We start from the raw sequence: 21,787 nt of genomic DNA, 5'->3' as shown, positions 1-21,787 counted from the left end.
ATTATTCTGTTTGATTTAACAAACATATCAAGCCATTAAGTTATGTATTCGACCGGAATAATGGGCGATTCATCATCCTTGAAAACGAACATGTTGTAATTTTTTGCCACGTCGCAATATGTTATCCTTGCGACTCGACCAGAACAAACAACGCTAACATTCTGCCAAATATGGTCCGTTAGGTGTCACTTTGATAAATAGGAAGTCAGAACAATCTTGTGCGCATTAGTTTTGATTGATTATTTTAGTGCTTGGAATATGATCTGGGCTGATCCGCAGCGAGCACACTTTGATATGGATCACTCAATATTTGCTTAAACGGCATTGAGAGACAAAGTTTGTGTACTGTTTCTGATTCTCGTCGTGAATCACAGTAAATCAACTGTCATTTCACAAATTTTTCTGTCTAGTCTGATAGCCGAGTGATGGTGTCGACCAATCGTTTCCAAAAAATAACAAGATTGTTTACATATGCTTTTCATTAGTTCTAGTTCAAATTCGGAGCAGAAACATCGGACCTCCCACTATCTATCGGATGAGTGAGTTCTGCGATTTTTCCATGAATACGAAAGCATTTCACACGCACAATATATTGCTTGCCGTGCTACGTTGAGTAGTTTTACAACAAATAGAATACCACACGTGCTTCATCACGATACTGTTTCGTTGTCACCGATATGCTTGTATAGTTAGCGTAGGCAGAGCATATTTATCATCATCATCGTGCGTCCTGACGGTGCCGCCACGTACCGTAGCTGCAAATGTGGTGTGATGAAAGGGCGACCGGTTCACCAGACGAGACGACTCCAGCCAGAGATAGGCGAAATTGGACTGGTGTTATATCCTTATTGTGACTGGGTTTCGGACACCATCAAAATTGAAGCGTGCAACGTTAAACGAGTCGTGACTCGATTCGTTTTACTTTTCACGTCAAGCCTTCTCGCGCTTACAGCGAATGGAGCCTTCGTTACGGCTTGAAGTGAAATGTTATCGACCGCTGGATGTGTCGTGTCTAAGGGATCGTTCATAAAACACGTAGACTCATAGGGGAGAGAGGGGTGTTTCATAAAAGTTTGCATTTGTCTATGATTAAGAAGGGGGAGGGGGGGAAGAAATTTATGTTTGAAATATAACCAACCAACCGGTAACGATTTTCACTTTTTGCCTTTCATCATAGAAAGGTAGTAGAATTGATAACAAACCGATTTTAGATCGGAGCTCCAGAGGACACTAGTGTTATATAGTGTATGTTCGACTTAGCACGACGAAATCGGAAAATCTCTATGTGTATAAGTATGTGTGCACATTTAAAAGATTTTCTCTTCGCTCAATTTTCTCGGATATGTGTGAACTAATTTTAACAAATTAGAACTCGTTCGAAAGCTACTTGTGGGTTGTGGATCAAATTTGAGGATCAATTGACTGTCTCTTCCGGTTTCGGCAAATAATGGTATAAATGACGTAGCCATCAAAATGGTATTTGTTTTCTTCGCTCAATTTTCTAAGAGATGGCTTAATAGATTTCTACAATTTTAGACTCGTTTGAAAGCTATATATAGGTTGAGAATCAAGTACGAAGATCAATTGGTTGTCACTTCCGGTTCCGGAGATAAAATGATATAAGCGACGTAACCAACAAAACACATTTTTTCCCGCTAAAATTTAAAGGAGATGACTCAAGCAATTTTAGCGAGCTCAGGCTTATTTGATAGATACTCGTGTACTGTAAATCCAATTCGACATTCAATTGGTTGACAAATTCAAACAAGGGAAACGAAGTCATGGTAAAATTCATAAAATTTGACAATAATCGATAATGTTGAACACCATGCAAACATTTTCCATAGTTTAGATATGATATATATGGGGGTGGATGTAGCAAGTGCCTTTAAAAAGGGGGATGTAACAGCATAACTCCGATACTACTACGGATTGCTATCACACTTGGCACAGATGCTTTTTGCTCTTCAGAGATAGTTGTAAGGATATTTTTATGGAGTAGAGAGAGTAGTAAGTGTCCTTAATAGGGGTTATGAAAAAATTTATTCAATTTGACGAAAATCGATACTTTTTGAAAACCATAGATACTTTTGGCGTAAATTTTTTACACATACTTCTTGCTCTTCAGAGATGATCATAAGGGCATTTTCAGGGGGAAGAGTGTTTAATAAGTACCCATAACATGGGGGGAGGGGGTCAATGACGAAATTTATATAATTTGAAGAGAATCGACACTTAGACTAGAAAGAGGAGTTATTGAAAATAAATTTTCATCTCCCATTTTTGTAAAACAAGAGAGTGGCAAGAATTTCAAGGTCGTGATAGATAGTATTGCTGTTATTAATTTGAATGCAATGCAATTTTCTTTAAATAATTTCAAAAGATCTGGTTTGATTTTGCCGGGTAATTTAAAGAACTATTGGTAAATAATCTTCATCTGCCTATGAAGTCTCAACATAACTACGAAACAACTAAACGAATCGCCACCAAGTTTGGCACATGTACCAAAGGTGGGAATCGATATTTTTTGAAAAGCGCAGATACTTTCTATACTACTCAGGGTAATCATGCAGATCTGTAGTAAGTTCACTGACAAAAAGGAAGTTAAATCAAAATAAATTATAAGGTTATTTTGAGGGTTAAGGAGTGTAGCAAGTGCCCCGAACATGGAAAGTGCAGGGGAAAATTGATCGGGTTTTACGAAAAATTGGTACTTCTTTACGAGTACAGCATATTTCTAGCAACTAATTGAGGTTCACAAAAATATTCACAAGAGGGACGGAAATTAAGTTTCCCAACATCGATCTGAATTGACGAAATCATACAATCAATGTGTATTTTTAGGGGAATTGAGAATACTGTCGAAACAAGGTGATGGAAAGAAGTTTACAACATTTGTATTAACTGAATCGTTATTCTATAGATTTTCCTCCGCGGTGAACGACCAAAATGGTAAAAATCGGGGTAAAATAAATGATATAAAAAAGGTATTCTATAGTACGAATGTAGTTATGATGTTGAAAAGCCTTTCGTTATAAAATAATTATTATCAGATGGAAAATTTTGAGCGATTACGTGGAAGTAAATGATGTCATAAATTTTTTTATAAAAAGGAGGGATTAGCAAGTGTTTATAGACATGGAATCCAAAGGGATTGTTGATCGAATGTGACGAGGAAGAATGGAAGTACGTTACAAGCACATATACATATGAAGCTCGGAGATTACTAAGAAGGTATTTATAGAAAGAAAGGTGTTTTAAATGTTTCTAGCAAAAGGGTTCAAATATAAAACTGATTCTGAACATGAACGGAGTATTGTTTAATCGGGTTGTCGTCTAAGTTGTGTTTCATTGCAATCAGAGTATCAATGGGAAGGACAATTTCTAGATTTTGTTTTTTGGCCTTGCCTTCACTAAACATTTTTGAGCAAGAATAAATAATGCGGAACCAAGTTTCAACAAATGTTTTCGAAATTTTAAGTTCTAAATTTTAAATCCATGTATCGGTTTTATCATAACACTTGACCATGGAATCATTCAGGTTGCACCATCTGAATCGTATCAATTGATGAATTGAATAACCATTTCTCAATAGAATAGCAAAGAAGTATTTTAATATTACCGTTATGATAAATTTTTTGCCTTTCTCATATAGAAAGGTTATGCAATTACTGTGAAAACCCACTTTTGAACCGAGGCCCGGAGGGCCGTGTGTCATATACCATTCGACTCAGTTCGTCGAGTACGCAAAATGTCTGTGTGTGTATGTGTGTGTGTATGTGTGTTTGTGTATGTGTGTATGTGTGTATGTAACGTTTTTTTGCATTAACTTTTCTCGGAGATGGCTGAACCGATTTTCACATGCTTAGATTCAAATGAAATGAAATTATTGAATATTGTTTAGATCCGACTTCCGGATCCGGAGTTATGGGGTAAAATGTGCAAAAAAATGAAAATATGTTTTCTAGCTGGCGAGACCGATTTTCACAAACTTAGGTTCAAATGAAAGGTCCTGTGGTTCCATGCGTTATTCCTGAATTTCATGCGGATCCACTTCCCGATCCGGAAATATAGGGTAAAGTGTGTTAAAAATTTTATACCATCACTAAAAACAGCGAAACCCCGTAAAAAGTTTTCTAAATCGACCTCAAATCTTTTCCAATTGATAGTTTTTATCAGTAGACGGTCAAAAAAATCAATTTCGGTAATTCTTTTAAGAATCGAAGAAAAATAATTTTGAAGAATACCACAGTATTATATATGATAGTATGATTGATATGAGAAAGGCATCATTACACCACTAGGTGGATTAAAACAGGTTTTTATTATAATTGTTCATCATGTTCGAAGATATTTATTTTTTTTTTTAATTTTGATATTATAAATTACTCAAAACCTATCTGAATTAATATATATCAAAATAATATCAAATATATTTATATGAAAATTCATCACGATGATCCATGATATCTGCGACATCTTCAATATGACAATCTTGAATACGGGAGAAATGACACGGATTTTTGCACCACCAGCAAGACCAAGTGCGCTGGATTTATCCCTTTGCTCGACATCGCTACAGTTGGATTGTACGTGGAAGGTAATCCCTGAACCCAACGGCAGCGATCTACATATCGTAATTTCAATCGCCTGCGAATTAAGACCATCGGAGACAATCAATGTTTCGTATCACCACACGAAGTATTGATTGGAAAGACTACGCAAATTCGATATCTGAGAAACTCGAAACAATACAAGAACTTCCTCCGGTGGAAGAGTAAACGTTTTTGGCTGGCTTGATTCTCGACCAGGCTTCCCAGCAGTACTGCATTTCAATGACATCCGCCACGAGATAGCATGAACTGTCGGAGCGCAAAGTCGAAAGCCCAGCCTACAATATGTGTGCAAGCATATGCCGAACTGTAATGGCAACAGCGCTCGCATGCCTAAATGAATGCTGTCACTGAGACAGTTTTTACTCACCAGTTTGATGAGAGTATTCTATCCGGAGAGTAGTCAAACCGAACGGGCTGTTTGTATCCTGTTTCTTTATGTTCGCTCATTCGCATAAAATGTTACGGGGACAGCCTTTGAAAATCGAAGACATCCTTTGATTTTTAGGGAATTACTGTTACGAAGGGCTGTCACAAGCCGGCTGTCTCATCAATGTCTCTTGAAGCAATAAACCGGCTGTTTCTGGAAACGAGCTGTGGTTCATAGTGCGCTCGCACTATTTCGGTTGCCTCAATGAAATGGTACTAGTACATACGATTGCGTTGTTGGGATTACCTTTGCAGGAAATTTTAGGGTTTCATTACATTACCATTGTGAAATAAAGAAATTGTTTTAGATTTATATATACTGTCGGCGAAGGCAATGAATTTTAATAACTAACGAACATTAAAAGATAAACACAGAGTTTTGTGTAACGGCTCATATATCTGAATTATTGAAGTATTCATCCTTAGTGCTTCCTTCTTATTCCTAAAGAAACAGATACACTAGCATTCATTGATAATACTCCGAAAATATCTTATGCACCCTTATTCTGAATAACGACGTTTTGATTTTTCTGTTTCTCCTAACTAAACCCTAACCTAACTAATAACTAAACCAATGAATTTTTTAGGATCGGAAATGACAGCCACAATATTATTATTATTATTTTCATTATTTGATGAGTTGGCTAGAGCTGGTGCAACGAATGATTTCGTTGGTCCCTAACCAGCTTTACCACTTTCGACTAGTTGGATAAAGCACAAGATTCGTTCTTGGGCTGCATCCAAACATGCCAGCTGCTGGCGCAGCTTGCAAACTTACGCTCAGACAAAAGCATTTGTATCAGATTTAAATCTGAGAATATCAAATTTGTATTTTTCCAAGCATCATTGCAGTATTCTGGCCAGAGCTCTGACTGGACATTGCAAACTCAATTATCACATGGCTACTATTCAACGTGCTGAGTATTATTATTATTATTATTATTATTATTATTATTATTATTATTATTATTATTATTATTATTATTATTATTATTATTATTATTATTATTATTATTATTATTATTATTATTATTATTATTATTATTATTATTATTATTATTATTATTATTATATTTATTTATTCCCGCTTTCAAACTTAATTGTGGTCGTTCACCGGGGAATCACACCTACATTTTTCAATATATCATTTTTCATTTTTTTTAACATAATTTCTTTTCAGAAAGAAAACTGTTAAATATATGCAATGAACTCGGCTCTCAGAATGTTTCACTATTCAGTTACAATATTTAAAGTTCCAAACGTTTAATATTTTTAAATGCGGACACAAGCTACTTAGACAATTAGACGGTAGAAAATTTTCGACATTCTTAGATTTGTAACTGCGGAAGTCGGATCCGAATTAAATTCAATAGTAACCTATGCAGCCTTTTCATTTCAGCCTGATTTGGGAAAATAGGTGCAGTCATGCCTGTGAAATTGAGTGATTTGTTTGACACATACAATACACATACATACACACGGAGGAATTGCTTAACTTATCTTAGTCGAATGTCAACTTTCACTAGTCGAATTTTCAAGTAATTTCAAAACCTTTTTTTATGACAAAATCAAAATCTATGTATAGACATTTTTATAATTCCAATGGCAGATATAAGATTCTTCAAAACCAAATTGAGCTTGAATTCATGTTTAGGTAGTTTTTGTTACTTACCATTTTTGGAAATATATGTGTACTTTATAGGTAATCGTACTCCCCAAATTTCCCAACCAGAACCGGCAATGAAAATCAATACGATGAATCTATAGTGATTTTGAAACCGCAAACGATAAGATTTTAGCTCTAAATTAATCAAAAATAATTTTTTATTCATTTTTTCCCATCGATTTGTAGTCTTTCCAATTGTACATGTGTTGAATAATATGATGGAGTAAGTCTTGGTTTAATTTTACTATTAAAATGTTCGACAGGTTTTGTACGGACAATTTTGTCCGAGCTGGTGACAATACTAACGCCAGAGCGCTAAACGCTCTTTCAACAGAAACTTGCGTTGCAGGCACAGTCATGAGGGTTAAAGCAACTTCCGAAATTTAAGGATGGGAGTCTTTTCGATTTTCCCAATGCTTCCAAACGTCGAACATGTGACAGTTTCAACGTGTGTAAAAGTCGCGAACTTCTGGTAGCTATGACCAAAATAATATAATAGTTAATATGCCGTTTCTAGAGATAAGATAATTCAATGCATAACAGGAAGAAAATGAATTTCAGATTATCAGCACATATGTATTTTGGAATATATTCCAGGTTAATAGAAACACTATACTATTCATATATAGAAGATAACTTGATATGTCCGGAAAGCTTGAGACCATATTAATCAAGAAAGACATTATTAAATAACTTGGTGAACTAAAACTTTTTTTCTAAATAAAACGAAATAAACATTCGAATCTGTTACGGGCAACCATGCTGCATTCCACGCTTGGAAACATGTTTTTTGGAAGAACCGGAATTTTTCATTCAGTTTTCGCATTCAAAGCTTTGTTGTACGGTACCTGCAAATAAGTTCCTAAATGATTTTTGCATTGCTAATTCCGACTCCAAATTTTGCACTCAAGGTTTTTATTCGATTGGTGGTTCAATGTACATATAACGAACTTAACGAGCCAGATTTTGTATGTTTCAGTTCTGACTTGGAAAGATTCTTAGTGTCCGTAGTATTGCAGCACTGACCATGCAATAATCCCGTAGACATACAAGTCGACTGCAAAGTTGAATGCTATTCAGAATCACGCTAACTAGTATCGAATACAGAATCTTTAATTTGAATATATCTTTTGCTACAAACATTCATTCACCGTTTACATCTAAAATCTGATTCAATTGACTTATACACTCTTGTATAAGAAACGATCGCGCCAGATAAAGAGGATGGAAATAGTGCTCCACGCACATCAGTACGCGCCTACACTATGAATGTTACAGCCGACAAACCGAACGTAAACTGCCTGAAACGAGCACGCCGAACTGTCTCAGAGCTTTAATTATGAATATAATTTCTTGAAAACAAACTTTCTATAGAATTTCATTGATCGATCGATTCATAGAAGATCGACCAAAATATAAAAATTAACTATTCATTAAAACCAAAGTCCGTTCTTCAATCCGTTTCGTATATTATTAATTATCAATTATATTGTTATCAATGCCCTACCAACGGTGATTGCTATGCGCAATGATCAACCGCAAAGCAATCACCAAAGGCAAAACTAAAACCCACATGCTTGCCTCGAATCTTCATAGCAAACCAAGAGCAACAAATTTGAACCGCACCGGCTACTGTCGCAGACCTCGTCAAGGGAGAGTAATATTTTGCTCTCGACAGAAACAACGCAGTGACTGATACCCGAAGTTTACTGTCGCAACAGCGAGAACTTCATGCTTCTTCGGCTGTCGTGGACCACGACAAAATGTCTTGAGATGGAATGAACTGTCGAACGAAGTGAATGACGGCAACGTTGGCTGTACAGAACTATTTGTCTAAGGGCTGTCGTGATGAAACCTATCACAAGGCTGTCATGGAAAGAGTAGCAAGACAGCCTCAATAATAATGTCGCGCGGCGGTACATTTGGGAAGCCTGTATCTCGACACTGCGACTCAAGCTCAGACGAAACGTGTACCTGGCGCGAAAACTAACATCCGTCCTCCCAACCCGTGATGGGACAAGGAGTGCCCAAAATCAAGGGGCGGGTAGGATCTAACACATTTGAAAAATCATTTATTTTTTCTTTATGTTTCCTTATAGTAAAACATTTCCAGAATATTCTGTGAAATTTTCAAGCCTATCGGAACAAAACTCAGCAAGTTATGAGCCTTTATCCGTGCTTATCTCATACTGCGAAGAAGTAATAACTCGGCACACAGGCTCAAGATTTATGCTCCGACTGACTTAAAAACTTGGAAAAACATTCATGAAATGTTTCATCATAACAAATTTTAAAATAAAATATAAATCTTTAGGTGCGTTTTTCTCGTAAGCAGGTTTTGAAAGTCCGTGTTCAACGTCAAAAGCTACTGCACCAATTTTTATAAAATTTTGCACACATTTTCTACATACATGCTGATCGTCCAATAATCACTATTGAATAAATTTCATGCTTATGATGAGAAAAACCAGTTAAATAATGTTAGATAACTGTGAATACAAGCGCTATTTAATGAGTATAACAAATGTAATTAAATAATTTAGTAAATTGTACGTACACAAAAGAACCACAATTTGGTAAAACTTACGGTTGACTAAAGAAAAAAATATTATTGATAATGTATTCAGGGGAATTTCATATGACCATTTCCTGTAAATAGGTGTTCTAAATCATTTCTGGATGTTGGTGAATAAAATATCGTGATTGTAAGAAAACCGTTAAGGCTATTTCATTTGAAAATCTTTCCATCGTTTTCTACATATTTTTGACAGCTTTCTGGTAATTGTAGTTACCTTACCACTAGAATTGATTGTCTTTGTTGTTGAACTTTTTTAGCAAATTTTATTTTATGAATCAAAGCGCTGATCAGAAAGTGCGTTGCCCAACGAGATAAAGAGATGGTAGTCTAATGGGATCAGATGTGGTAGGTAAGCCGAATGGGGACTTTTCAGGGCGATGGTGCATTAATCGTTAATTAATAGTACCTTTCATATAGAAAGGCTATGCAATCACTGTGAAAATCGACTCTTTAACCGAGGCCCGGAGGGCCGAATGTCATATACCATTCGACTCAGCTCGACGAACTGAGCAAATGTCTGTGTGTGTGTGTGTCCGTGTGTGTCCGTGTGTGTGTGTGTGTGTGTGTGTGTGTGTGTGTGTGTGTGTGTGTGTGTGTGTCCGTGTGTGTGTATGTGTGTGTGTATGTAACAAAAATATGCACTCACTTTTCTCAGAGATGGCCGAACCGATTTTCACAAACTAAGATTCAAATAAAAGGTATTATGGTCCCATAGCTTGCTATTGAATTTCGTTTGAATGTGACTTCCGGTTCCGGAGTTATATGGTAATATGTGAAAATTTGAGAAAAAGTTTACACTCAATTATCTCTGGAACAACTCAACCGATTTTCGCAAACTTAGATTCAAATGAAAGGTCTTATAGTATCCTAAAAATTTGTGGAACATTTTATCTGGATCCGACTTCCGGTTCCGGAACTAAAGCGTGATAAGTGGAAAATTACCAATTTAATTAGTATTTTTCCACGAACGATGGTTAAAAACAGGTACAAATCCCATAAAATTGTCTGATAAATTCTTCTAGTTTGCAGAGCTTATTAGTTTGTGGGCATAAAACTTAATTCGGCACTACTGGTCCCCTCTTTTCCTGTTCCGAGAGCACCGAAAGTGGAGAAGAAAAACTCCTAAAACTAAATTCACTTCGATTTCTCTGCGATGCTTGAACCGATTTTCACAAATCTTGATTTGAATTAAAGTTCATACTGACTTTAAACCTACTGTGAAATTTCATCCGGATCCGACTTCCAGTTCCGCAGTTACAGGGCGATGAGTGTCAAAGTTTTCAAATCGTCATATAGAGTGACAATATGTACAACACCGAAAGAAGAAGAAAACACAAAACGAACAAGGCGTGCTTTGTTCTATTTCGTACACGTTGTGTAGTGATGTCAATAATAATAATAACAATCCTACTACATGTTTCATGCTGCTGATTCATGCTGTTTAGCACACAGTAGTAACAGAAACGCAGGTTCGTTTCGTTAGATTTAGTTTAATTGGTTTAAACGAAATAGAGCATGAGATAGTAAGTATAAGTTTAACTACGTTCAAAACTGTTCCAATTTGTAGGTCATATTTGTTGGTATCAAACGAACCAACTTCGGCTATTCCGTTCATCTGAATCCGGTTTCGGGAGAATTGGAAATAGTGATTAGAAACTGCAAAAAGGATCTCACTCACTTTTCTTGGAGATGGCCGAATAGATTTTCACAAACTTATAGGTTCAAAAGAAAAGTCTTACAGTTTCATACGGAATTTCTTAATGTGTTGTGGATACTACTTTCGGTTCCGGAACTACAGGTTAAACAGGATTTATAGAGTTTGTGAGATTAGATCCGAACAAATTATCCTATTACTATTCAAGGAACAGTTGTTTTTGCGAATTTCACGGTTATATTTATGATGTAATGAGTAATATGAGAAAGGCATCATTACACCACTAGGTGGATTAAAATAGGTTTTGTCATGTCTTTCGCATGGCTCGTAGACGTTTTAAATTGCTTGCTGTTGAGCTTCCAGCACCGCTGCAAGCTGTCATTTTCATGCAATAATACTTAATATTCGGTATCATCAAACAATTTTGGTTTGCCGGCGTCATTAAGGTTGGAATCTCTCTCTTTGAATTTTCGAAACCACGTTTTATTTGTTCGAAGGGTTAGAGCTCAATCGCCAGCAACCTTGGCACTTATGCTCAAAATTTTTTTCACACGCCAATATCTTTGAAGCACGATAACTAATGTTTACCTTAGAATGCTTAATATTTGTCAACACTTAAAAATTAACAAAAAAGTGCCATTCTGTAAAACTACTTAGTTCCAAAAATTTAATATTTTATTTGTAACCATCAGTTAAATTATCCTAGTTTAAAACAATCATAAAACATGTCCTTGGCAATTTGAAGCTATTGCAATGTGCCTTTATAAACACATCTTGAAGATAAAAATTGATTAAAAAAACTATTACTCTTCTGAATACCAAAATTCATATTGGTTGATAGTAAAATAATCATCATTCGTTGCAAATCTGTTTCCTGCAAGCTTCTTTTTAAAAGTAAAATAATAAAAGAAAATAGTCGTTACGGGTTAAATCTGGCAAATATGGTGAAATCGAAACAATAATTCCTTTTGATATCTTTACAATGCCAGCTATCTTTTGCAAATTCATTTTTCGATTTTCCATAATCGTGAAATGAATTTTTGAGACAATTTCTGGAACAACAGTCTTATTTGGACGATCAGAGTGTTGTCCATCATTGTTGTTCACACGGCCAACCCCATTCACACCTAAATATTATGTTTTACTGTTTGGAATTGAAACAAAAAATTTTATTCGATTATTTTCCATTCCGTGTAATCTTAGATTCACCAAAAGAAACTTCGGGCATGTATAAATGCACGGTTCAACAAATATCTATCCTCGTACATTTCAACTTCAGAATTCCGTATCTATTGTGCTAGCGATTCCACCTCCCACCGAAAAATGATGATGCTCTTCATCTCATCAAGTAGATGAACGCTATGATTGACGAAACTTTAGCTGAGATAAATTGGCAATAAATCAAATTTTAATAGCTTCTACTTGACTTCTTCCCGTTAGTCTGCGAGCCAAATAAAATGCGAAACAAGTTTGGGCGAGGAAAAAGATCCAACCAGTGTGTTCAATGGATCAATGTGGGTAAACGTATAAAAAATCAACTTGGTAGGAAATTGATTGTTTGATGATGCGATAAAGTTTAAATGTGAAACTATATGTGGAAACCATAATAACTGCTGTAGAGTAAAACGACAGAAAATAAAAGAAGTCGTTTGAATGGCGCGAATTAACAAACATTAACAGGAAGTGTTATGTTTGCACACCAGAATCAATCAGGTTTTTCAAGTGACAAAATTATGAACACCCAACAAAACATATAGCACAATTAATGTTATATTTCGGTTGCCATGATGCTATGTATGATATATTGGTAGATATTTATAGATTATCATTATGTTTTTATGCTACAAAATAGCGTAAGTGTAAACCTCAAGAACGCAACGGTTTCCTCGAATACTCTGCCGAATATCCTATCGACCCCCTTCGAACTCTTCTCTGTCACCGATGTACAATCGAGTAGACAATCTATAGTTGTACACGATAAAATCGGCCGTTAAACACGATGTTCTTCCTCGAAACATGAATCGGTATCGTAAGGTACATCAGTCGAGTAGCTAAACGAAGATGACTGATGTGATGTAATGCGTTCTAGTATTGTATGGGGTAATGGACTGGAGAAACAGGCCGAGTAGAAAACCTCGATGTTGCAGCCGTGGACGGTCGTGCTAAAAAAAACAATGAAGCACATCAATGTTCGAGGACCAGCCTTTGTGGGATGTAACGAAATGATGATAAGTGATCTAATTTCACCCCGATAATGTTTCATCGAGCAGTTGGTTTACCGCACGAACACTTGCACGAAATGGGCTGTCTTCGACATGGCACGGACAAAATAAGAATAAAAAATCCGAAAGGCAATATTATTGTTTCATCATCAATTTCGATAAAGAGATTACATTGAAGATGAGGTTGGATTCAATGATAGTAAATAATTCTATTTTATAGCAAATATCTTTGCCAAAGAGTGCCAGAAAGGGCGTTCATTGTGGAAATGAACGGTGTCGCCTTGAGGCAGAAAAACAGTTCGATTACCCATTTGGGTTTGCCGCCAATCGAATTATGTGTAGGAACCCAAATTTTCACCTAGCAGCGATTTTGTGCGAAGTCCATCAACAAATGTGAAGTCTATCTACAATACGGATATCTGAACAAGTTATTTCTGTTATCAGCTGTCCAAATATGTGAAAACCTCTTCTAATCCACCAAGCGGTGTAATAATGACTTTCTCTTACTATTTAAAGTCCCATCAAAACATTTATATGATTATAGCATTTAATATAAAGTGTTGGCCAATAAACTAATAACAACTTTCAAGTTTCTCTAAGATTAGCGAAATTGATTCGAATATCCTTGTGAAATTTTAGCCTATTGTTCAACAATGTGATTTGTCGTTTACGTCGCGTATCTCTAGAACCGAAAGGGTAGTCATTTGATATTCCATCTTGATCCACAACGAAATAGTAACTTTCAGACGAACCTAACCTTTTCGATTGGTTTGGCCATGAGCGGAGAAAATAAATAATAATAATAAATAAGTACTATAATAATAAGTTCAATATAAAAATATTGCTATCAAAAATAATAAAAATTAAAACTAGAGTTGTTTTTCAAATCAGTGGAAATATTCTGTGAGCAGTATTATTCCTTATATCTAACCAACCAAAAAATTTTTTTTAGTAGACTCGTATGATCGAAATGATCGCTTGGTGGAAGCTAGCATCCATCAGCACCTAATCATTTGAAATTCGAAGAACGCAGGATAGTTTCTAATTTTCGTCTTATACGTCAATGAAAATATTGCGTCAGGTTGCAATTTTAGTATTGCTTCCCTCTCGATTGTTCATGAATTCCAAAGGAATACAATATTTCACTTTCGGCGAATGACCAAACGGTTAAAGTCGAGGTCCTAGAAACGAATAATAACATGAATAATAATAATAATAATAATAATAATAATAATAATAATAATAATAATAATAATAATAATAATAATAATAATAATAATAATAATAATAATAATAATAATAATAATAATAATAATAATAATAATAATAATAATAATAATAATAATAATAATAATAATAATTATAATAATAACAATAATAATAATAATAAGACTTTGAAGAAGTCCAGTGTAGACTAAGTATAGTAAATTGGCGGAACATACTGAATACAGAGCCCATGAAAAGAAGAAGAAAAAATCATAACAGCAAATTACCTGTATGGTTCAATTCACAACTAAAACATTTGAAAAAGAGAAAACAAAAAGCACACAAAACTTACAAACAAGAAAAAAGTTACGCTCATCTTTTAAATTACTTAAATCTATGCAATCAACTCAAAATAGCCATTAACACAGCACACGAAGAATATAACCGCAAAATTGAAAACGAAATAAAGACTTGCCCTACGAACTTTTTTAACTACACAAAAACTAATCTAAAAAGCAACAATTTTCCATCTCAAATGCACCTAGACGAACATGTAGGGAAAAATAGTACAGAAATCTGCAATCACTTTGCAAACTTTTCCCAAGAAGTATATACATCTTATTCAGAAACTGACCGTGACCGTGAATACTTCTCTTTCATACCTGCATTTTCCAACTCCATCTCTGTAAACTATCTATCAGAACATGACATCTCGACAGCACTGAAAAACTTAGACGCCTCAAAAGGGCCTGGACTAGACAGTATACCACCAATGTTTTTAAAAAATCTTGCTGAAGAACTTACACTACCACTACAACTACTTTTAACTTATCACTTAATAAATCTCGGGTAATTTTTCAAAAGGGCGTATAAGCAAGTGACAGTTTCTCTTTAATCACTCTCTCTTTCGAATATTGTGATGTGATTAAAAAGATTTTCTTTGATATCACTATTCTGTTTGAAAGGCAAAAGTTTCGGGTATCATTTCATGCAAAGAGTTGAGTGATAAACGGGGAAACCGCTTGGTAATTAATAGAAGAGAAAGTAAACAAAGAGAAACTGTCACTTGCTTATACGCCCTTTTGAAAAATTACCCGAGAAATGTACTTTTCCTATAGCATGGAAATCTTCCTTCCTTGTACCAATATTTAAATCTGGTGCAAAATCTAACATTCGGAACTACCGTGGAATAGCCATTATCTCATGCATACCAAAATTATTTGAAAAAATTGTAAACGATAAACTTTTTCATGAACTTAAAAATGTAATAACAAAAAATTCATGAAAATAAAAAAAATATCAACGACACTGTAATATTCCAGAACGAAATCAATCTATTCCACATTTGGTGTTGCAAAAGTCTACTCCAACTCAATGTAAAAAAATGTAACTCAATAATTTTCAGTAGGAAAAATGAAACTATATCTATAAACATACATCTAGGAAATCAACTTATAGGAAAATGTAAAATTGTATGAGATTTAGGCGTAATCTTAGATTCCAAGCTCACTTTTGTGGAACACTACAATACCATAATCAATGAAGCAAATAGCATGCTGGGCTTTATTAAACGCTTCAGTCATAACTTTCAGGACCCATACACAATTAAAATATTATGCAGTACATATGTCAGACTTATTTTGGAATATTCCAGCCTAGTATGGAATCCATACAATATTATTCACGAAGAACGCATAGAATCTATTCAAAAACAATTTCTTTTATATGCACTTCGTAAATTAAACTGAACAGCCATTCCTTTACCACCATATGAAGCACGCTGCATGCTCATCAATATTCAAACACTTAAAGAACGCCGCGACCTTGCAATGCTTTATTTTATCAGCGACATTATTTCTCAACGCATTCAATCACCTTCTTTATTATCGGAATTAAATTTTTATACACCTAGCCGTCAATTACGAACCAGGAAATTATTTTTAGAAAGAAACACTAGAACAAATTATGCAAAATATAGCCCAATCAATCGAATAATGCGCCACTACAATCAATATTGCGAAAATCTTGACCTTGGTATGTCCAAAAATAAATGAAACTCCAGCTTAGTCGAAGAAATAATGAGTAGTATCTAAGTAAACATTGTAAACCATTCATATGTAGTCTACATTTGCTTGACGAAATAAATAAATAAATAATAATAATAACAATAATAAAACCTGTTTTAATCCACCTAGTGGTGTAATGATGCCTTCCTCATATCAATCCTACTATCATATATAATACTGTGGTACTCTTCAATATAATTTTCTTCGATTCTTGAAAGAATAATCAAAATCAGTTTGTTTGACCGTCTACTGATAAAAACTATCAATTGGAGAAGATTTGAGGTCGATTTAGAAAACTTTCTACGGTTTTTCACCCCTTTCAGTGATGGTAGAAAAATTTTAATACAGTTTACCCTATATTTCAGGATCCGGAAGTCGGAAAAAGGCAGTAATAATAATAATAATAATAATAATAATAATAATAATAATAATAATAATAATAATAATAATAATAATAATAATAATAATAATAATAATAATAATAATAATAATAATAATAATAATAATAATAATAATAATAATAATAATAATAATAATAATAATAATAATAATAATAATAATAATAATAATAATAGAGAAGATTTAGAGTGCATGAACCTTGTATATTCATTAAATAATTCTTTTCCTTCGCGCGGTATATTTCGAAACGACACCCACTCTAGTATAGAGATCCACACTAGAATAAAAATCAATACAATTATTTTTGCATTGCGTTTGAGCGTTTTCCGTCGTAATCGGATGTGTTCTTGACGACCCAAAGTTTAATTTACACACTAAGCTGATTATTTTCACTTCGAATTTGCATATTTGCATAAGTTGAATAATTCTTACAATTCTTTTGTAAACATTTATAGCCCTTAGAAGGGCTGATTTGTTGAATTTTCTCCGTCGTTATTCACTTTTCTGTATATTTTACTCCAACACAAAAGACCAAAAGCTAAAAGCTGATGTAGTATTGTTTGAAGCGAAACACACAATACGAACGGAGCACAAAATAAATGCCACCGTTATTTTTTTCCCACACCAGAGTAAGCACTGCGTGAACTGCGAACGGCGTACAAAACCAATATTCGAAATGCCAATACACTAATAACAAAGGAACAAAATATCGTCGTAATTTTTTTTCGAAACATTATGAAGGCTCTGAAATGAACCGAATAATTAAGTCGCTTCGATTTTCCACATTATTGCGGTCATTTCCTTCGAATATACAATGCATAAACAGCACTCCTACTCCATTTGAAACTGAATACATGATTGTGGAGCTTTCTTTTTCATAATTCTTAACCTGCAAGTATAATATACTCAGGAACTGAACTCTTGAACTTAGCTCTGGGCCTGAACTGAGCTCTGGGTCTGAACCAACCAAAATGAGGTGTTTAAGGGTCACAGTTGTTTTAATTGTCTAAAAGAAACCTGTCAAAAATTGACACGATTTCTTAAGTGCGTCAGTGCATTATCCTCCAACAGTGCAGCAATGAAATGGATCACATAAAGTCACAGAATACAATCTGAATGATGCCAGTTTAGCAACATCCAATTTGAATCACGTAAGGAACAGATAAATTGATAGACAGCAGTTCAGAAAACTGTACCCGGTAGAGATTCCGATATCTCTATGTGCAGAAACCCTGGTCTGAGATGAGTCGGGCTGATATTATTTACCATCTATCTATCTTTATTTGCTGCAAATGGCACCGCTTTGATAAACTAACGGTATCTTTCGCTGATAAACGTTGTCACTTGAAGATCCCATAACAAACTATGATAAGAAATCTGGTTCAATATATTCAACGTCAATTTGCGTATCCCTTCAGCGCAGAGTGATTGCATCTGTAAATAGATCAAATGCCAAAAGATCGAAAGAAAAAAGATACTGAATATATCAGCACACTCTTTTCCTTAAACGTTTATTTATTAAGGGGATTTACATAAGATTTTTTCACCAAGACGTCATTTTGGCCTGCGTCTAACATATATTAAAAAAGTTACTCCTGAAACTAGCAACATTTTTCTTAAGTCTAACATATATTAGCAGAGAAAATGTTTAAAATAATAGCACTTCTAGAAATTATTGCTTACATTTTAAACTTCGATTGTCTTCAAATTTAGTCAATTCATTTTATTTGTGTATTAAGTGTTTATTTATAATATTTTAATCTAACTAATGACTGCAATCATGACAGAGAAACTATCATCTTACTTGATGTATAATATATTTTCAATATTACTGCAAGCCGTGATAGTAATGGGTAATGATATCAGAATAGGGTCGCAAGCGAAACCAACTGCCGACGCACGGGACAAAGTATGCGTATGTAAGGCTGAAATTCACCTTATAGCTCGAACCGAAAAACGATCTGCCAAAGACAAATTTTTCGAAAAAGGTGAGAATGGACTCGATGAATCTGTCACAAAAAGTTTACGGAATTGAAAATCATCATTTTCAAATGACTGTAGCTTTTTACCCATTGGATATTTTTAATTACAATTTTGGGTGAAAAAATGTCAATGAATACACTCGTACAAAGTTCAAAAGGCACCGAATCGCAACGAAAGGCGGAAATCGGAGGGAAAATCACGAGCACACAGATGTTAAGAAAACCGCATTGGATGACGAGACGTTCGTGATAGCAGACTTCCGGTAGCTTCCAGGGCTTTTATTTTTTACTACGCGTCATGTACATGATCGGGACGATCAACGTGCAGGTATGCATGAAGGAATATGTTTTGAAGTGGTCAAGGCTAGTGAGGGCAACTTCGTGTCGAAGGACTTTGGAAGAAAATATGAAGAGAAAATGGATTTCATCGCAAAATATATAACAAACTTTAAATGGGGTTTTCAATTCTACAACAGTTGAGCAAACGCCATGATATTTCTTCTCACCACCCCACATTGACAAACGAAAAAAATGGTGTATAATTTCCACTGTGTACCTCACACCGACTTCTCTGAGATAGCATCACTGATATTTTACTAACCTGAATTCAAGTGTAAATAAAACCTATCGAGTAGGGTTCGATTAAATTTGGACTGGGTTGTACTTCAGGATCCTCAAATTTCTAGGGTAAGGTTTCTTGTAAATTTCAAAACGTCGTAAAAAAAGTTGCCATAAACCTGATTTCTCAACTGGCATCTAAACTAAACCTCAAGTATTTTAAAAACTGAAATGAAAACTGCCATTCGGGAACATCTGTGTGCAAACAACGTAAAAAACGAAATCTTAATCATGCAAAAAGATAATGATCACACACACCGGTGCCGGCTCTGTACTGAAAGGAATGGAAAAGGAAAAAAAGTCTTATATTATATTATGACAATTTATTGGCCTTCGCAATCGCCTAGTGCAAATCCTATCGAAAACGTCTGGGCCTACATCAAGCAAAAGCTCCGTCGAATACGTGTTTACACTTTGAGGCAACTCTCCCAACAAATTCTACTCATTCGGAAGGTGCCCTGGTTGGCGATTCAATGCATAGGGCGCTGGTCTTACATGCCAGTTGTCATATGTTCAGGGTTTGCAAATTGAAGCAACGAATATTAACAAAAGAGTTTCGCCCAGAGTTGCCATTTTAAAATCTGTGTTTCAACTTGAAAAATCTGTGTACCATCTGCGTTGCATATTTTCGATCATAATCTGTGAAAAACATTTTAAAAATCTGCCATTTTTATGAAATATTCATGAAAATCTGAAGAAATCTGTAAATATTGATAAAATCTGTGTTCTGTGGCACAGAATCTGTGCGGCAAAATAGACCAAAAAATCTGTGGTTTTGCAGTAAAATCTGGGAATATGGTAACTTTGCTCCGAACCGGTAATATATTACAAACCACCCTCAATCATAGATTTTTGGAGAAAATCATAGTAAATTGAATCAGGAGGTTCAAAACTACAGGAAGGTTCAGTAATCAACAGACTCGCTCGAACCATAAAAAAAAATCCGTTACCACGCGCAAATCGAATCCGCGTGTCACCAGCACATAAAGGGCACATGCAGCAGACCAGCTCGACGGCTGACCGACAGCAGGAGCAGTGTAGGCACTTCAGAATAAAATCAGTTAGCTCTGCTCAGTCAGTTTAATTAGTCTACGCCGACAATTTGAAACTATACCTTGAGCTACGCTCTATTGACGATTGCGTCCGTCTTCAAAAGCTTCTGGATGAATTCGTAACTGTTGTCGAAGGAACTGGCTTATCGTCAACATTGCAAAATGTCAGATCATAACATTCCACTGAATTTTGAATCCATAACATTTCGACTGTAAAATTGACGGACAAATGCTTCAAAGAGTTGATCGTGTTAATGACCTTGCAGTTTTGTTGGATTCTAAACTTATTTTTAATATGCATCGTTCTGCACTAATTACAAAAGCTACTCGACAATTAGGTTTTATTGCCAAAATTGGACGTGATTTTAAAAATCCTCACTGTTTGAAGGCGTTATATTGCTCGCTACTTCGACCTATACTTTAAAATGCTAGCATAGTTTGGAGTCCGTGTCAGCTAGCTTGGAGTTTAAGAATTGAATGCGTGCAGAAAATCGATCGATCGCTGTCGTCTGGTTGGTCATTTGTTGCTTGATTTTCGTTGCGAAAGTACTCAACGGCGATATTGATTATCCGAAGCTCTTATCTAGTCTTGACTTCCGTGCTTCACAACGATCGCTACGTTCTACTGGTTTACTTCAACCGAGATTTCAGCGAACGACGTTTGGATTCCATGAACCAATAACTGCATGCATTAGAACATTTGGCACTGTTGAACACCTCTTCGATTTCGGCGAACCTACACATAAATTTGCGCAGAAACTTATAACTTGACTACATCATATTCATTATGACCTTGTGTTGTCGGATGAACTAAAAATAAATAAATAAATAAAGTAACGCGAAAGTGGAACGTTGAGTTGTGTTAAGCTCTTACGGAAAAATATAAAATTGATGCGATTGGAAGTTCGCCTAATTTCACATTCAATCTTTTTATTGTCTCTGATTTTACGGTACATTAAGGCTAAGGTCGTAATACTCTTCCCTCAAACAAGAAAATAAAACGCAAAATTGTCAACATCGAATGTAATATGCATATATTGTTCCCCTAGTAGGGAGAAACCAGAGAGCATGCATTGAAACATGCAAATAATGACACAACATTCAAAGACATTATGTTTCACCACTTTTGAAGTTCAAAAGAACTGCACAATGCGAGCTCGCTTTAACGTGTATCTTTATTTAACTAACGTTAGTTATGTACTTTGCGTAGCAGCCTGGTAAGTTGTTCTTATGCGCTTTTGGTTTTGAGCAGAGCAGATGAAAATTTCTCGCAGAACAGTGATAAACTGCACCATCGGAACT

The 21,787-nt window shown here is 35.1% G+C and overlaps 1 protein-coding gene across 2 annotated transcripts in view; it reads right to left on the bottom strand.

Moving 5' to 3' along the window:
- Positions 1–21,787, bottom strand: part of LOC131437820 (trace amine-associated receptor 1) — a 149,846-nt gene that overhangs the window by 35,950 nt on the left and 92,109 nt on the right. The window lies entirely within an intron of this gene.

The sequence above is a fragment of the Malaya genurostris genome, chromosome 3, assembly GCF_030247185.1.
Source record: "Malaya genurostris strain Urasoe2022 chromosome 3, Malgen_1.1, whole genome shotgun sequence".
Lineage (NCBI taxonomy): Eukaryota > Metazoa > Arthropoda > Insecta > Diptera > Culicidae > Malaya > Malaya genurostris.
Note: the sequence above shows the minus strand (reverse complement) of the source record. Positions and strands in the feature narration are given on the sequence as shown.